The sequence below is a fragment of the Pinus tabuliformis genome, chromosome 3_1, assembly GCF_031772625.1.
Source record: "Pinus tabuliformis cultivar Carrire ecotype Pingquan chromosome 3_1, CPIR1, whole genome shotgun sequence".
Classification (NCBI taxonomy): Eukaryota; Viridiplantae; Streptophyta; class Pinopsida; order Pinales; family Pinaceae; genus Pinus; species Pinus tabuliformis.
In genome coordinates, this window is record NC_142301.1 from 445,676,683 (window position 1) to 445,690,290 (window position 13,608).

Consider the following 13,608-nt stretch of genomic DNA (forward strand, 5'->3'; position numbering starts at 1 on the left):
TCGCATAATGACCTAGCTCCCCATGGTGGAAGCACTTGATCTTGGAGAGACCTTTCTTCTACCATTTTTCTTGCTTTCCCTTAGATGCTAGGGCCACATCCTCCTCCTCCTACTTGACCTTGATCCCTTTGCTAATGCTACCTGTCTTCGACTGTCGTCTGATCTCTTCCTGGCGAAGAGCTGCCCACATCTCATCCCAAGGTGGGAGAGTCCCTCTGCCCAAGATACTCTAGACAAATACTTCACAATCTTCTGAGAAAGCATTCAGGGTTGTCCTCACCATGAGCTTCTGATTCGGTGTCGCTCTTATAGCAGTCAACTGGTATTGGATCTCATTCAGTCCTCCGAGGAAGGTGTCAATCGATTAACCCTTCTTCATCTGATACAACCTCATATGGTTCTCGAGCAGCATTCTTCTCTGCACAAAAGTATGCTGGTACAGGTCTTGAGAGCCTCCCACATCTCAAATGTCGTTTCCTTCTCGGTTATATGTGGTACCACATGATTCTTGACCCCGTCAAGGATAATGCACTTGGCCCTCGCCATCGCCTCTTCATACTTGTCATTATCATTAGGGTCGACTGGGACAACTATTACCTTCAAGGCGACGTTCTTAACACGATTCCTATCAAGCATTGATAAGATTCTGGCCTTCCAAATTGCAAAGTTCGATGCTCCGTCCAGTCTATCCTGGTCTCTTACCCCGTGTAGTGCCATGATGCTCCTCTACTTCCCTCCTGGAAGTTCTTTATTTGACTCATTTGAATCTCTACTTCCCATTTGGAAGTTCTCTTCTGGATTCCCTCTGAGTCCTGATTTCCCTCCTGGAAATCCTTTTGCCGCTTGTCGAGATGCCCCTTACTCTGATCGACTTGTGCAGTTGCACTTCTGATCTAGGTTCCTTGGCTAGAAACCTCGGTAACAACTCCTCTGGCCCTACTCTATCATGTATTGTTCTGACTACAGTACCTTACCAGCTCCACTCTGCAATATTCCTGCAGCCTTTTGGACCCCAGCAACTGCCTCTCTATGAACTGCGTCAGCCCCTCTCAGCCTCACGTTGGCTCTGCGTCACCCCAGATGGGTCTGCGTCACCCCAAATGGGTCTGCGTCAACCCTGGGATGCCCTGCGTCAGCACTTTGGCCCTTTGCGTCAGCAACGCTGACCTCTCTGAGGCTCTGCGCAACTCCCTGCTTCCTCTGTGTGGCTCTGGCTGGCTCTGCATCACACTTCTTGGCTTATGCGCTGCTAGAAACAACTTTTGTCACCTCGAGATAGTTGTTTTTTGTTGCTATTACTCTGCTCGATTGATGTCCCTTAGTCCTCCTGTGATCTGCAATCACGCTCTGATACCATGTTGAGTTTCTAAGTTTACTTAGTTAGAAAACCTTCATGCATTTTTTATTATTTATTCCTACCTACTTGTTATTTTTCCTTAACAGGTTATTTACAAAGTAAATACTGAAAATAAACACCAGTGCATGCTCAACATAGTACAGATCAACAACTAAAAGAAATAAGAACAAACACACCACATGACACCATTATTTTTGGACTAATGTCTCCGGAAAACCCAATGTGGGAAAACCGGTGCATCTATCTGAGGGTTTTCTTATTAAGCAATATCATAGTACAATTTGGGTGTCGAAACTGGCCTACCCAATAGAGAATTTCCCTAGCAGTAATACCTCTCAGTTTCTGACAAATCTACTGGTTGAAACTCCAAATAATCCTTCCGGCAGCGACTCAACACCAATTTGCCCTAGAAACCCCAACATTTGTCCAATCTGGACTGCGTCAGCCTCTCCTAGCCCAACGCTGGCAGTGCGTCAGCCTATCTTAGCCTACGTCAGCGCCAGGAGGCCCTGTGTCAGCTCTTTGAGCCTCTGTGTCAGCTACGCTGGCCCCTCTGGTGCTCTGCGTAGCACTTAGCTGCCTCTGTGTGGCCCTGCATGAGCACTGGCTGCTCTTGCGTCTCTCTCTCTAGCTGCTCTGCTACTATCTCGGCACTATCTCTGCCTCTCTGTCTTTCTGTACTCAATGCCCCTCAGTTGCTCTCCCGATCACTGATTCTATCTCTCTTAGTAAACCCCGCTCTAGATAATAGAATGACTGATCACTTTGGTGTATTCTCCAAGTGACCCTCAAACCTCTTCTTATACTTTTCTTGTTGACATATCAACGGCTGAAATTAAGTCCCTAATCAATGGCTAAGATTAGATCTGGCTTGATCCATGTCTTTTGGACCATTCTAACACAGATTCATATTAATACATGTTAATATTTTATTTTCCCTAAGTTTAGACTTAGGAACTCCATTAAAAATATTAATTATTTTAATATCTCCTGACCTGTTTAGAATCTGCCCAAACCCTTTCTGGGTATTGGAGATCTCATGTGCCCCAACCTCTCCACCAATTTTCGTGGCTAGAGCACATCCGATGCTACACCAAATCAACATCCATAATTCTTAACAAACTTGCGATAATACCCTGTCAACCCAAGAAATCCTCGCAGATGCTTTATGGATGTGGGGATTTTCCATTCTTTAATGGCTTTAATTTTGCTAGGGTCTACATTAACCTCTTCATGAGATACAATATGACCCAGATATTCCACCTCTTGTAATCCAAAGTAACATTTGGAGCTTTTTGTATATAATTGTTTCTCCTCCAATAGTTTGAGCACCCAGTCAACATGTTGAACACGATCCTTCCAAGACTTGCTATAGATTAATATATCATCAAAAAATACTAACACAAATTTTCTAAGGAAGGGTTTGAAAATGGAATTCATCAAACCTTGAAATGTAGAAGGTGCATTGGTAAGGCCAAAAGGCATGACGAGAAATTCATAATGACCCTCATGAGTTCTAAATGTTGTTTTCAGAATGTCTTCAATCTTCATTTGGATTTGATGATATCTTGAACGAAGATCCAACTTGGTGAAGTAAATTGATCCATGCAATTCATCCAATAGTTCATCAATGATAGGAATGGGAAATTTATCTTTAATAGTGAGCTAGTTGAGCTCCCTATAATCCAGACACATGCGCCATGATCCATCCTTCTTGTGCACCAATACTACTGGAGCAGAGAAAGAACTTTGACTAGGTTGAATTATATCATCCTTTAGCATTTCTGCAACCATACGTTCAATTTCACTCTTTTGGGCATAGGGATATCTGTAAGGTCTGATGTTTGGAGGAACACTTCTTGGAATCAAATGAATATCATGATCATGATCACGAATAGGTGGAAGACCTTTAGGAGTCTCAAATACCTTGGAATGATTGTCCAAGACTTTTTGGAGATCTAGAGAAAAAGATGATTTCGATGTGGGAACCTCTAGCGAACATAATTGTGCAATTACGCATCATTGTTATTTTTTTAGAAGCTTTGTCATTCCATTAGCGCTGATTATCTTTCCTGGATTCCTTGCAATACCTATTAATTCAACTTCTTTTCCTTCCAAAGAAAATTTCATGAAAAATTCTTGAAAATTAAAAGCTAGTGTACCCAAGGATTGTAGCCATTGGACTCTTAGTACAACATGAGCACCACCCATTGGAATGGAAAGCATTGAGCTTTTCAATACAGATTCTCCCATGGATAGCTTGATATTATGGCACTTTCCATAGCAATTTATGGTTCCTCCACTTGCAACCATCACTTGACACTCTGGTGCTGGATATAGGAAGCAATTCAATTCCTTGGCTATTTTACAAAGAATAAAATTATGGGTACTGCCTGAATCAATCAACACTATTACCTTTTTCTTCTTGATATGTCCTTCTATCTTTAGTCTGAGGAGTGGTAATTCTGACCAATGCATTAGAAGATATGTTCAGATTCATTTCTTCTTTCTCTAGGGCTTCTTCTTGGTGTATATCCTCTTTTTTTTTACGTTTCTTATTCATTTTCTTCCTCCTCTTCACAATCTATGTAAAATAATTTCTTCTCAGCACACTTATGACCTTTAGTGTATCTATCACAACTGTAACAAACCCTTTTGCTCTTTTTTCTTCCAATTGTTGGTGTGTCAATCTTGTAGGTTGTGGAAGGCTAGGGCAAACAACACTTCCATCCTTATAGTTGTGAGTGGTATGCTTCCTTGTTGCCATAATTTTGCTTTCGATTTTTCTTGCCAACCTGAATGCCTTCTCTAATGAGTCAGGTTCCCAAAGGCGAACATCATGTTGGATGTTATCCTTTAAAGTCCCTATGAACACATCAATCCTACGCTCCTTTGGAATATCTTTTACCCTTATATTCAATTTTTGGAAGTCCTCAATGTGATCCATCATTGAACCCTTTTTTGAGGCCTATCAATTGGCTAAAAAAAGTGTTGCTTTTTGTATCTTCATAATGTGCTATTATTTCTTTCGTAAAATTTGCCCAAGTGACAATTTGTTTCTGAGAGAAAAGCCATCAATACCATACAAACTTATTTGGTTCCAAATATAAAGTTGTAATGCATACATTTTGTGTGTGTTTCACATTATGAAGATCGAAATATTGTTCCATCTGTAGTATCTATGTTATGGGATCCTTGCCATCAAACTTCCTCATATCGATCTTTGGAACATGGTGGGTATTCAATCCAACATTAGAGTCTATGAAATCATGATTAACATTTATTTTGTTCTCATCATGAGTTTCATTTACTACCCTTTCACCATTAGTAAGCATTTCTTTTAGCAACTTAATCAAATATATCTTCAAATTTTCCATGTCGCCTTTCAATTTTTCTTCTATACCATCCATCTTAGCGTCCATGCAATTCATCTTAGCTTCCATGCCATCCATATTAACTTCCACACCATCCATCTTAACTTCCATGCCATTCATTTTAGCTTCCACGCCTTTCTTTAAAACATTAATCTTAGCTTTTGTTACATTTTGTGAGAGTGAAATTTGTTGCACTTGGTCTCGTAATTTTGATATATCATGTTGCATTTTTTCCTCTTCTTCATGAGTCATGCTAGAGCTTTTAGGTTGCTTACTAGGTATTTCCATTTTCTTTCTTCGAGGCATCAATTAATGATAATTATGCTTCACTATGCCCTTTGAACTTCAAACTAATTTTTCAACCCAAACTTATGCAAAAGTTTAAAAAGACTACACACCTTTTTTTTTTGCTTTGTAGAAGCTTGATATTGAATATGCTATATCTCTGTAATTTTGGATCTCCAAGGTTTGAAATTGCTTCATGTTTGAGCCCTCTCAATCCTCTTTCCAATGCCACTTATCTAAACAAAATTAGATTCTCCAAGAAAGAGTTATGCCCAATCTCCCAAGATCACTTGATTATATAATTTTTCAGTAGAGCGAACTTATATGACGTGCCAGGTGTCACTGTTTCGACCTTCGGATTTGAAAAAGATACACAGAAAACTACAACCCATCCTCTTTTTGTAACTTCTTACTAAATTTCAATCTGATGCTCAGAGAGAAAGTTATGACTATTTTCCCAAGGTCACTTGTTTGGAATGTAATTCGAGAGTCTGCAAAAACCCTAACTTCCTCAGATCATATCTCCGAAAATATAGCGAGACAAGATCCGAAATTAGGACCCTAGGTTCAGAACGATTTCAGCTCAAATGAGTTTTTTTTTTTTTTTTATCTTCTAACACTTCGTAGAGAAAAAAGTTATAGCGAAAATTCCACGATGACCTGTTTGGAGCAATGAAACCCTAGAAGCCAAATATTTGATACCAAATGCTATGAAACCAGCTCACAAAAAGATAGAACAGATATATCGACGACTTCAGAATCAGCCGCTTCGAGGGGGAAATCTCCTTTACTTTACACAAATGAACAATTCTTGGATGATACAAATGACAAAACCTCATTTCTATATATAAGAGTCTAAGGGGTCACAATATAATCAAATTGACATAACAATAATAATATAAGAGCATAACAATAACAATAGTGGGCTTCTATGGGGCACAATAATAACAATACGAGGACAATAGGGGCACAACAATAATAATAAGGGCTACAATGACAATAGTAATGAGGCCATCACTAGTATTATAGAGACCTAACACTTATCTTCTTAAATATTTTCTAATATTATTCCCTCTATTTTTATTTTATTTTATTTTGTATTTTATATTTTTTATATTTTCATCTTTTTTAAATATTGCATCTATATATATATATATAATGAATTACTATTTATTTGTATATATATATATATATATTATTTTTTTTTTTTTTTTTTAATTTATTTTTATTGGTGTTTTATTTATTTTACTTGATTTTTATTTATTTATTTAATTTAATTTAATTTATCAGATTGGATGCTTATGTGATTCATGATTTAAGCCAAGATCTTCCGAATAAATCACATAGAAAACTTAGGGTCGAGGCGTTTTGAAAAAATTGTTTTATTTTTCCTCGATGGGGTGTCGGGCTATGATAGCTACCCGTCACGTGACGGATGCCAATTGTACAGTGTTTAATGTCGGGGAGGGCAAGACATCAACTCCTCCACCACGCCAGAGTTTATATTTCTGATTCTGCGTGTGCGAACTGTTCATTCTCTCCTATGTGCATTTTTTTTGACGTGATGGAGTCGCTCCTCCTCTGGTTATATTCCATTGACGGTAATTTTGTCTAGTTGTCTAATACCTCTTTGTGTTATGCGCCTCTCTCCCTACTCACATCATTTCCAACTTCTTCTCCAGGGTGGTGATTTGTCTTGTCAGCTTTAGGGGTGCCACAAGCGTTGTCCTCTCATCTACACCTATTATCTGAGAATCTATCCTTGCTAGGCCTTCTTTGCCAAACACTTCTTCTTCGGTTTTGGCTAGCTCCAGACTTAATTACCTTCTGCTCCCGGGGTTTCTCGCCTTGGCTGCTTAGGGGATGCTTTTGGAGTGCTTGGTGTCAGACCTCCCATCATTGCTTTCGCAGTTCTAGGTCTGTGGGAGGTGTTGTATCTCTAAGGGTGGTGGTTCTAGGTAAAGGGTGGTGTTACTCACTGGATCTTCTTGCATCCTGGCTCTCGCTTTCTGGGGTTCTTGGTCCAATTTCACAATTCTGTCTCGGGTGCTCATTTCTTTCTATTTGGCTCTCTCCCCTCGAGTTTCTTTCTTCCTCTTCGGCTCGGCTTGTCTATACTCGAGCGGTGAATTTCTGGTGGCTAGGTCTTTGGTGTTGGCTTCCCTCTTCTCTCTGGACTACGGTTGGGCTTGTTTGGTTCTGGGCAGCATGCGGTAACTCTCTGGGTGTCACTCTACTCAGGCTTCGCAGTTTCCCTCTAAGCTTCATTATGAGACCCAACCCTTGCTCCTCGCGCATAATAGCTCTAGCGAAGCTGGAAGGTTCTAGCCCCCTCACTGGGTCTCGGGGTGATGTTGTATCTGTTCGGGGTGGGAGTTCCAAGCGAGGAGCGAGAGGCTCTGGTCATGTGGGTCGTGGTACCCATCAGGGTCGTAGCTCGTCGGTTGTTTCCAGGGTGGGACGTCGTCGTAAGATGGTCACACAACTTGCTAGTGGTGCAAGAGCGGGTGGTCACAAGCAAGGACGTCAGTGTGTTTTGGCGACTCGGGGCCACTCCAACCAAGGATGTTCTGGGATTTCTGGTCGAACACCGTCTAGGAGGACAGGAATCTCCTCGACGATCCTCGAGCTGGTCCAATCTATCTTTGTTCATCTTGACGCCCTTGATCAAGCCCGTAGGGAGGAGCACGCAGTTGTCATGGCCAAATTTGAGCAACATTAGTACTTCTAGTGCCATGTTCATGAGTGGGTGGTAGTGATCTGGCACAGGTAGAATTTGCTAACAGAAAAGATTGAAAAACTAGAAACTTGGCTTGCTCACTTTGAGCACCATGTCAACTGCGTGTATCGCCTTCCACCTCCCCCATGTACTGGGTCGGACAACCGTATCTCAAATACCTCCGACGACTGATTATGTTCACGGGTGTGTTTCTTGTTCTTTTAGTTTTCTGGAATGTTAAGCCTCTCAGGCTCTAGACCTCTCAGCTGACAATTTTGCTTTTTGTATGCTGTATAGTTATCGCATTGGTCAACAACCCTGGTTGGGGTGAGACCATATGCTTTTTGACAACCTTGTATATGCCTTTTGATTAATAAAAACTTCAAATTACACAAAAAATATTGTTTTGTTTTATTTTATTTTAATTTATTGACTTAAGTTGTTGACTTATTTTGTCATATAAATTAATTAATTAATTAATTAAAATAAAAAATGTTTTACTCTAATAGTGAAATTTAACATTCAAAATATTTTATTATTAAATAGTATTTTTTCAAACCTAGTTATATTTTTTAATCGTTGGAAAATTAATTGTTCTCTACAATGCTCTCTCTATTTAATCCTATGCTAAGATCTAACTCTCCATCTTGTCTTGATGATGAACCACACTTGATGGTTCAAAACGCGTTGACAAAACATCTCCTATGTGATTATTGCCGAAAGTTTTCTCAATAATTCAAGTATGGATCACAGAAACCTGAATTCAATAATTTGATTATTTTATTTTATATAGCTTGAGTGGATCTAATGTTAAGAGCACGTGCTTCCTCCTAAAAAATTAAAGGTTAAAACCAAAAGAAATTAAAAATTTGAAACAAAAAAAAATAGTGTATATATGCTTTGTAAACTTGCCGAAAGTTTTCTCAATAATTCAAGTATGGATCACAAAAACTTGAATTCAATAATTTGATTATTTTATTTTATTTTATTTTATATAACTTGAGTAAATCTAATGGTTAAGAATATGTGCTTTTTTCTAAAAAGTTAAAACTAGAAAAATAAAAAATAAAAATAAAAATATATATACTTTGTAAACCTAAACCTAAGTGTCAAATCACTAAATCACTTCAAAAATAGATTTTTTTATAAAATCAACATCACTTGATATATTGGATATTGATATATTGGATATTGGATTTAAAATGAATCATTGCTAACATAAATATACAATCATTTACAAATGTCGCTACATAATACTTTAGGTATAGATTTATTAAGCATTCAAATGAATGAAATGCGTGGAAGTGTAAATTTCTTTTAATGCTTTATAAAAAAGTTTCTTTCATTTATAAAAAACGGAGTCATTTAATTTTGTAGTTATTGAAATTTGATAATATAAACTGGATTTTTTTATTAGGTAAGTTAATTCCTAATTGGGTAAAAACCTTATAAGTATTATTTCAACATATATGAGCTTTGGGTTATGGTGCAATTAAACTTATGTGAATTTTATTTTTTATTTTTTATTAAATTGGTTTAAAATAAATCTATTTGTTACAATATTAATTAATTTATTTAAATTTTGAATTTTTTAAATATTTGATAAATTAATGTTTATAATGGATTTAAACTAGTAATAATTTACCACAGTTTTTTGGCTAAATTATAACTTGAATAAGTCTAATGATTAAGGACATGTGTTTCCTCATAAGAGGTCACAGATTCAAATCCAGAGTGGGGTAGATTATGTACACCTCCATTAACTTTAGCAGTGAAATTGTTGTGTGGAGATGGGTCCCTTGTTCCACAAACAAGGGGATCTAATACATTAGCTTAGTGTTGGGCTTGCTTGTGACCTTCAAATTAGATTATCATTATTAGTAATAATACAATTTTAGTGGTCTAATGGTCAAAAAGGTGTGTTTCCGCTTAAAAGGTCACATGTTCAAATCCAAAAAGGGTAGAGCAAGTCTACCTCTATAAATTGTAGCAGTCAAATAGTTATGTAAAAGTGATTCCCTTATCCTACAAACAAGAGGATTTCATAGATCTCATATACTAGTTTAACATTTAACTTAATCATAACCTGTAAAATAATATTATTGGTATTATTAATAAAAGTTTTTCTATATTATCAAAATATTTCAAACCTTACATCAAAATTCATGTACATCTACTTAGAATTCAATTAAAATTAAATGAGAATTCTACATTTAACATTTTATTATAGCAATAATTGCCCTACATAAAATTAGACAACATTGTAAAAAAAATACCCATTAAATTATAAACAAGATAACTACCCTTTGAAAGATGAAACCAAAAGTTTAAGATTATATAACAAGATTAATAGCTACAAAGCATCATAGTCCTTGCCTCTACCACTAATTAATTGATTAAGGCAGTGTGGGGTCCTTGTTTTGTCATTATTTAATAATGCTCTATTTCTACAATCTGTAGTTATTCCCACCGCCGCACATGCTTCCTTTGCACTCTGCACAATGAAAATCACCTTTGCATAGCTTCCTCTGCACTTCCCATAATGAAAGCCAACTCCAAAGTTGTATTACATGTGTGATAATTTGTTGGCTTTCATTGTGCAAAGGTGACTTTATTATGTGGAGTGCGAAGTCAACTTCGCACTTTGCACAATGGAAGGCAAAGAGATTTCCATGCTAAGAAGAAACAAGATAGCTAAATCAACACTTGTTATCAAGGCTACAGAAAATTCGACTTTTAATCTCATTGGAAAGCTTTTCCAACAAGTGTCGCTCATTGCCCATTTTGGAGAAAATTTTGAATCCCTTTGTGAGGATCTTATTTCCAATAAATCTTTCTTGAGAGACTCCACTTTGGCATCTAGTTGGCTTGATAGACTTGATTTTTTTCTACTCAATGTTGTGAAAGTAGTGGAGGAATGTAGAGCAACTCACAAGTTTTGGAACCTCGCCTTACGTCATAGAATGGCCCAGAGAATTAAGGAGTCAAAGAAGAACATCGGTAAGATACACTGGAGTAGTAAATATCTCATCTCACTTATGTCCGTCCTACATGTGAATAAATGTATGGAAATAGTCACTACATCTGAGATTAAAGTAACTGTGGTTTGCCTAGCTTTATCAGTTACCAACAAATTGGTTGAATTCATGATATGTAAAAAAAAAATGTAGATCGTAAAGTTTCAATAGTTCATGCATTAACTAGACGGGCTAATATATCTGAGTGGACAACTTTTCAAAAAGGTGCATATTCAGGCTCCACTAAAGATGTGTATGTCGTTCTAGAATCAATGATAAGGTCTCTGCTTCCATTTTCTTTAATTTCAAATTTACCCAAGAGAATAAGGATTGGTGTGCCTACCACACTAATTCCTTTCACGCTAAGATAATAGTAAGTTGAAACTGAACCTTGACTTAGAGGGGTACTTTTAAAACCACGAGATCCTAGGTCGACCTTACCAAAAAATAAGGATCATTTATGAGAAGAACTATCCCTAGAAACTGAACAATAGGACCACAATGTTGATACATTATGTGGAGGAAGAAAGCTTCATCCACACCTCCTCACTTTGTACAATGTATCAATGTTTTATTAAAATTCAAAATTATAGTAAGCCTAATTGCCGCCATATTACTAACTAAAGGATATGCGATGAGCCAAGAGAATAACTGATAGGACATAGTGAACTCCTCACCTTACCCACTCTTGCCCTTTCGGCACCAAGCTAGATGTCCCACTTGTTGATTTTTCGAAGTATCCTCTAAACTGATAATTACTTCTTATGATTGCTTCTTAGGTTAAATATTTCATGCATTCTTATTCATCATAAATAAATTACACAAAGGACATCAATTGTATAACAAAATATCAGTAAGATCATAAAGAGACAGCCACACAAGAAAACAAATATTTACCTTGGGAAAACCCACATGAGGGGAAACTCAGCAGCCATTTCCTCAAAGAAAATTTTCAGTTCCACAAGAGACACACCTAGATCATCTAGTCACTAAGAATTCTTGGTCAAACTTGGTCCATTGCCTCCTAGTCAAGTTATAAGTCTATCCAACAATCTTAATCCGATCTTTTGTATTTCCTCAGAGGTTCGGTTCTGTACTATCTCAAGAATTAAGTCTTGCAACCTACCTCGGGAATTTCAGTCCTGCACCTTGCCTCAGGAATTTTGGTCCTGCACCTTTTCCTCAGGAATTTCAGTCTTGCACCTTGCCTCAAGAATTTTGGTCTTGCACCTTGCCTTGGGAATTTTGGTCTTTCACCTTGCCTGAGGAGTACCTCAAAAAAACTTGCCCTTATTCATAAGATATTCGACCTTCTTCTTCAACAATAATATACCTCAGGTTTGTCCTTGCCTCAAATTCGTCTTTTCCTTAGAGGATATCTGAATTTATTGCTCTTGGAGAAGATTGAATGACACATATATATAGTGATTATGTTATCTTAATGGGTGCCTCTTGAGTGGGGTTGGCTTGACTAGGAGGAGGGTTGACTTGACTTCTTTTGAAGCCAAAAATCATGTTTTTTTCAAAATTCAAATTTTCTCTTTTCAAAACTGACATGAATAACATGTTATACATTTTCTTCTTTTGACAATAGCTTAAAGAACATGCTTTATATTTATTAAAAATACATCAAATACAAATTATGAGTAGTCACCATAGCTACAAAATTCAACACTCCCTCTTAGCTAGGGAGGTATTCATAATGACTATCTAGATGCTCTCGCATTGACAAATTTCTATAAGAAAAAGGTTATAAGAAATCATCACCATTACTATAATTAGGTTAACAAATGTGACACATGGTAAACCAAATGCATCAACTAACTACCATAATCGGCTCAAACATATTTGACACATGGTAAATCAACAACATCAACTAATCACCATAATTTGGGTCAATACTTCAAACCTATGGTATATCTCCACCATAATTCGGGTTGGTACTTCAAACACATGGTGCATCATTTAGCATTAACTAATCACCATAATTTGGTTCGGTACCTAGCACATGGTATCTAGACTAGCCTTGGCTCACCATCATTCAGGTCAATATCTTTGACAAGTGGTGAATCTCCAAAGGCCACACTCTATCTGAGTAATTTGGGGCCTAGTGCTAAACAAACTTGATGCTTCAAGACCATTCTTCCTCATTTAGGTCATCATACTAGACATAGGAAGAGTGATTTTCCTATGTAGGACAATTCTTCCTAATTCAAGGCAATATACTTGACACAAAGAGAACATTATCCCTTTACCAAACCATTCTCCCTAATTTGGGTCAATATACTTGAAACAAAGAGAAATTCAGTCTATTATGTTATCTTATTAACACTCCCTCTCGTTGAAAGAGGCATTCTCAACAAGTCCAAACTTGTCCCTGAAGTATAGAAACTTCAATTGGGGACAAAGGCTTTTCGAACAATATGCTATACTATAGAATAATATTGAAGCCACTTTGCTTCTTTTTGTACCATGTCTCGGTATTGGTTCTCACGGTGCTTCAACCTATCATCATGGCCGTCGCTGGCACCTATTGAAAAACTAAGTGGAATGTGTACAAGGACAATTTCTAAACTACTAATAATTATTTATGAATTATTAAGGATTTTATTAATTCTATGACATCATCAAATAATTACACTTCATAAATTCAACTCATAGCAATGGCAAGGAAGTAGAAATCACAGTGCACAATAATAAGAGACAATGTTTTTTATCTTGGGAAAATCCAAAAGGTGCAAAAACCCAACAGCCCTTTCCTTAAAGATATCCTCCAACAATACATCAAGGCAGAGACAATACTGACCAATCAAGATGGCTTCCACAAGTTCTAGGGTCTTCTTCACAATGTCTTCC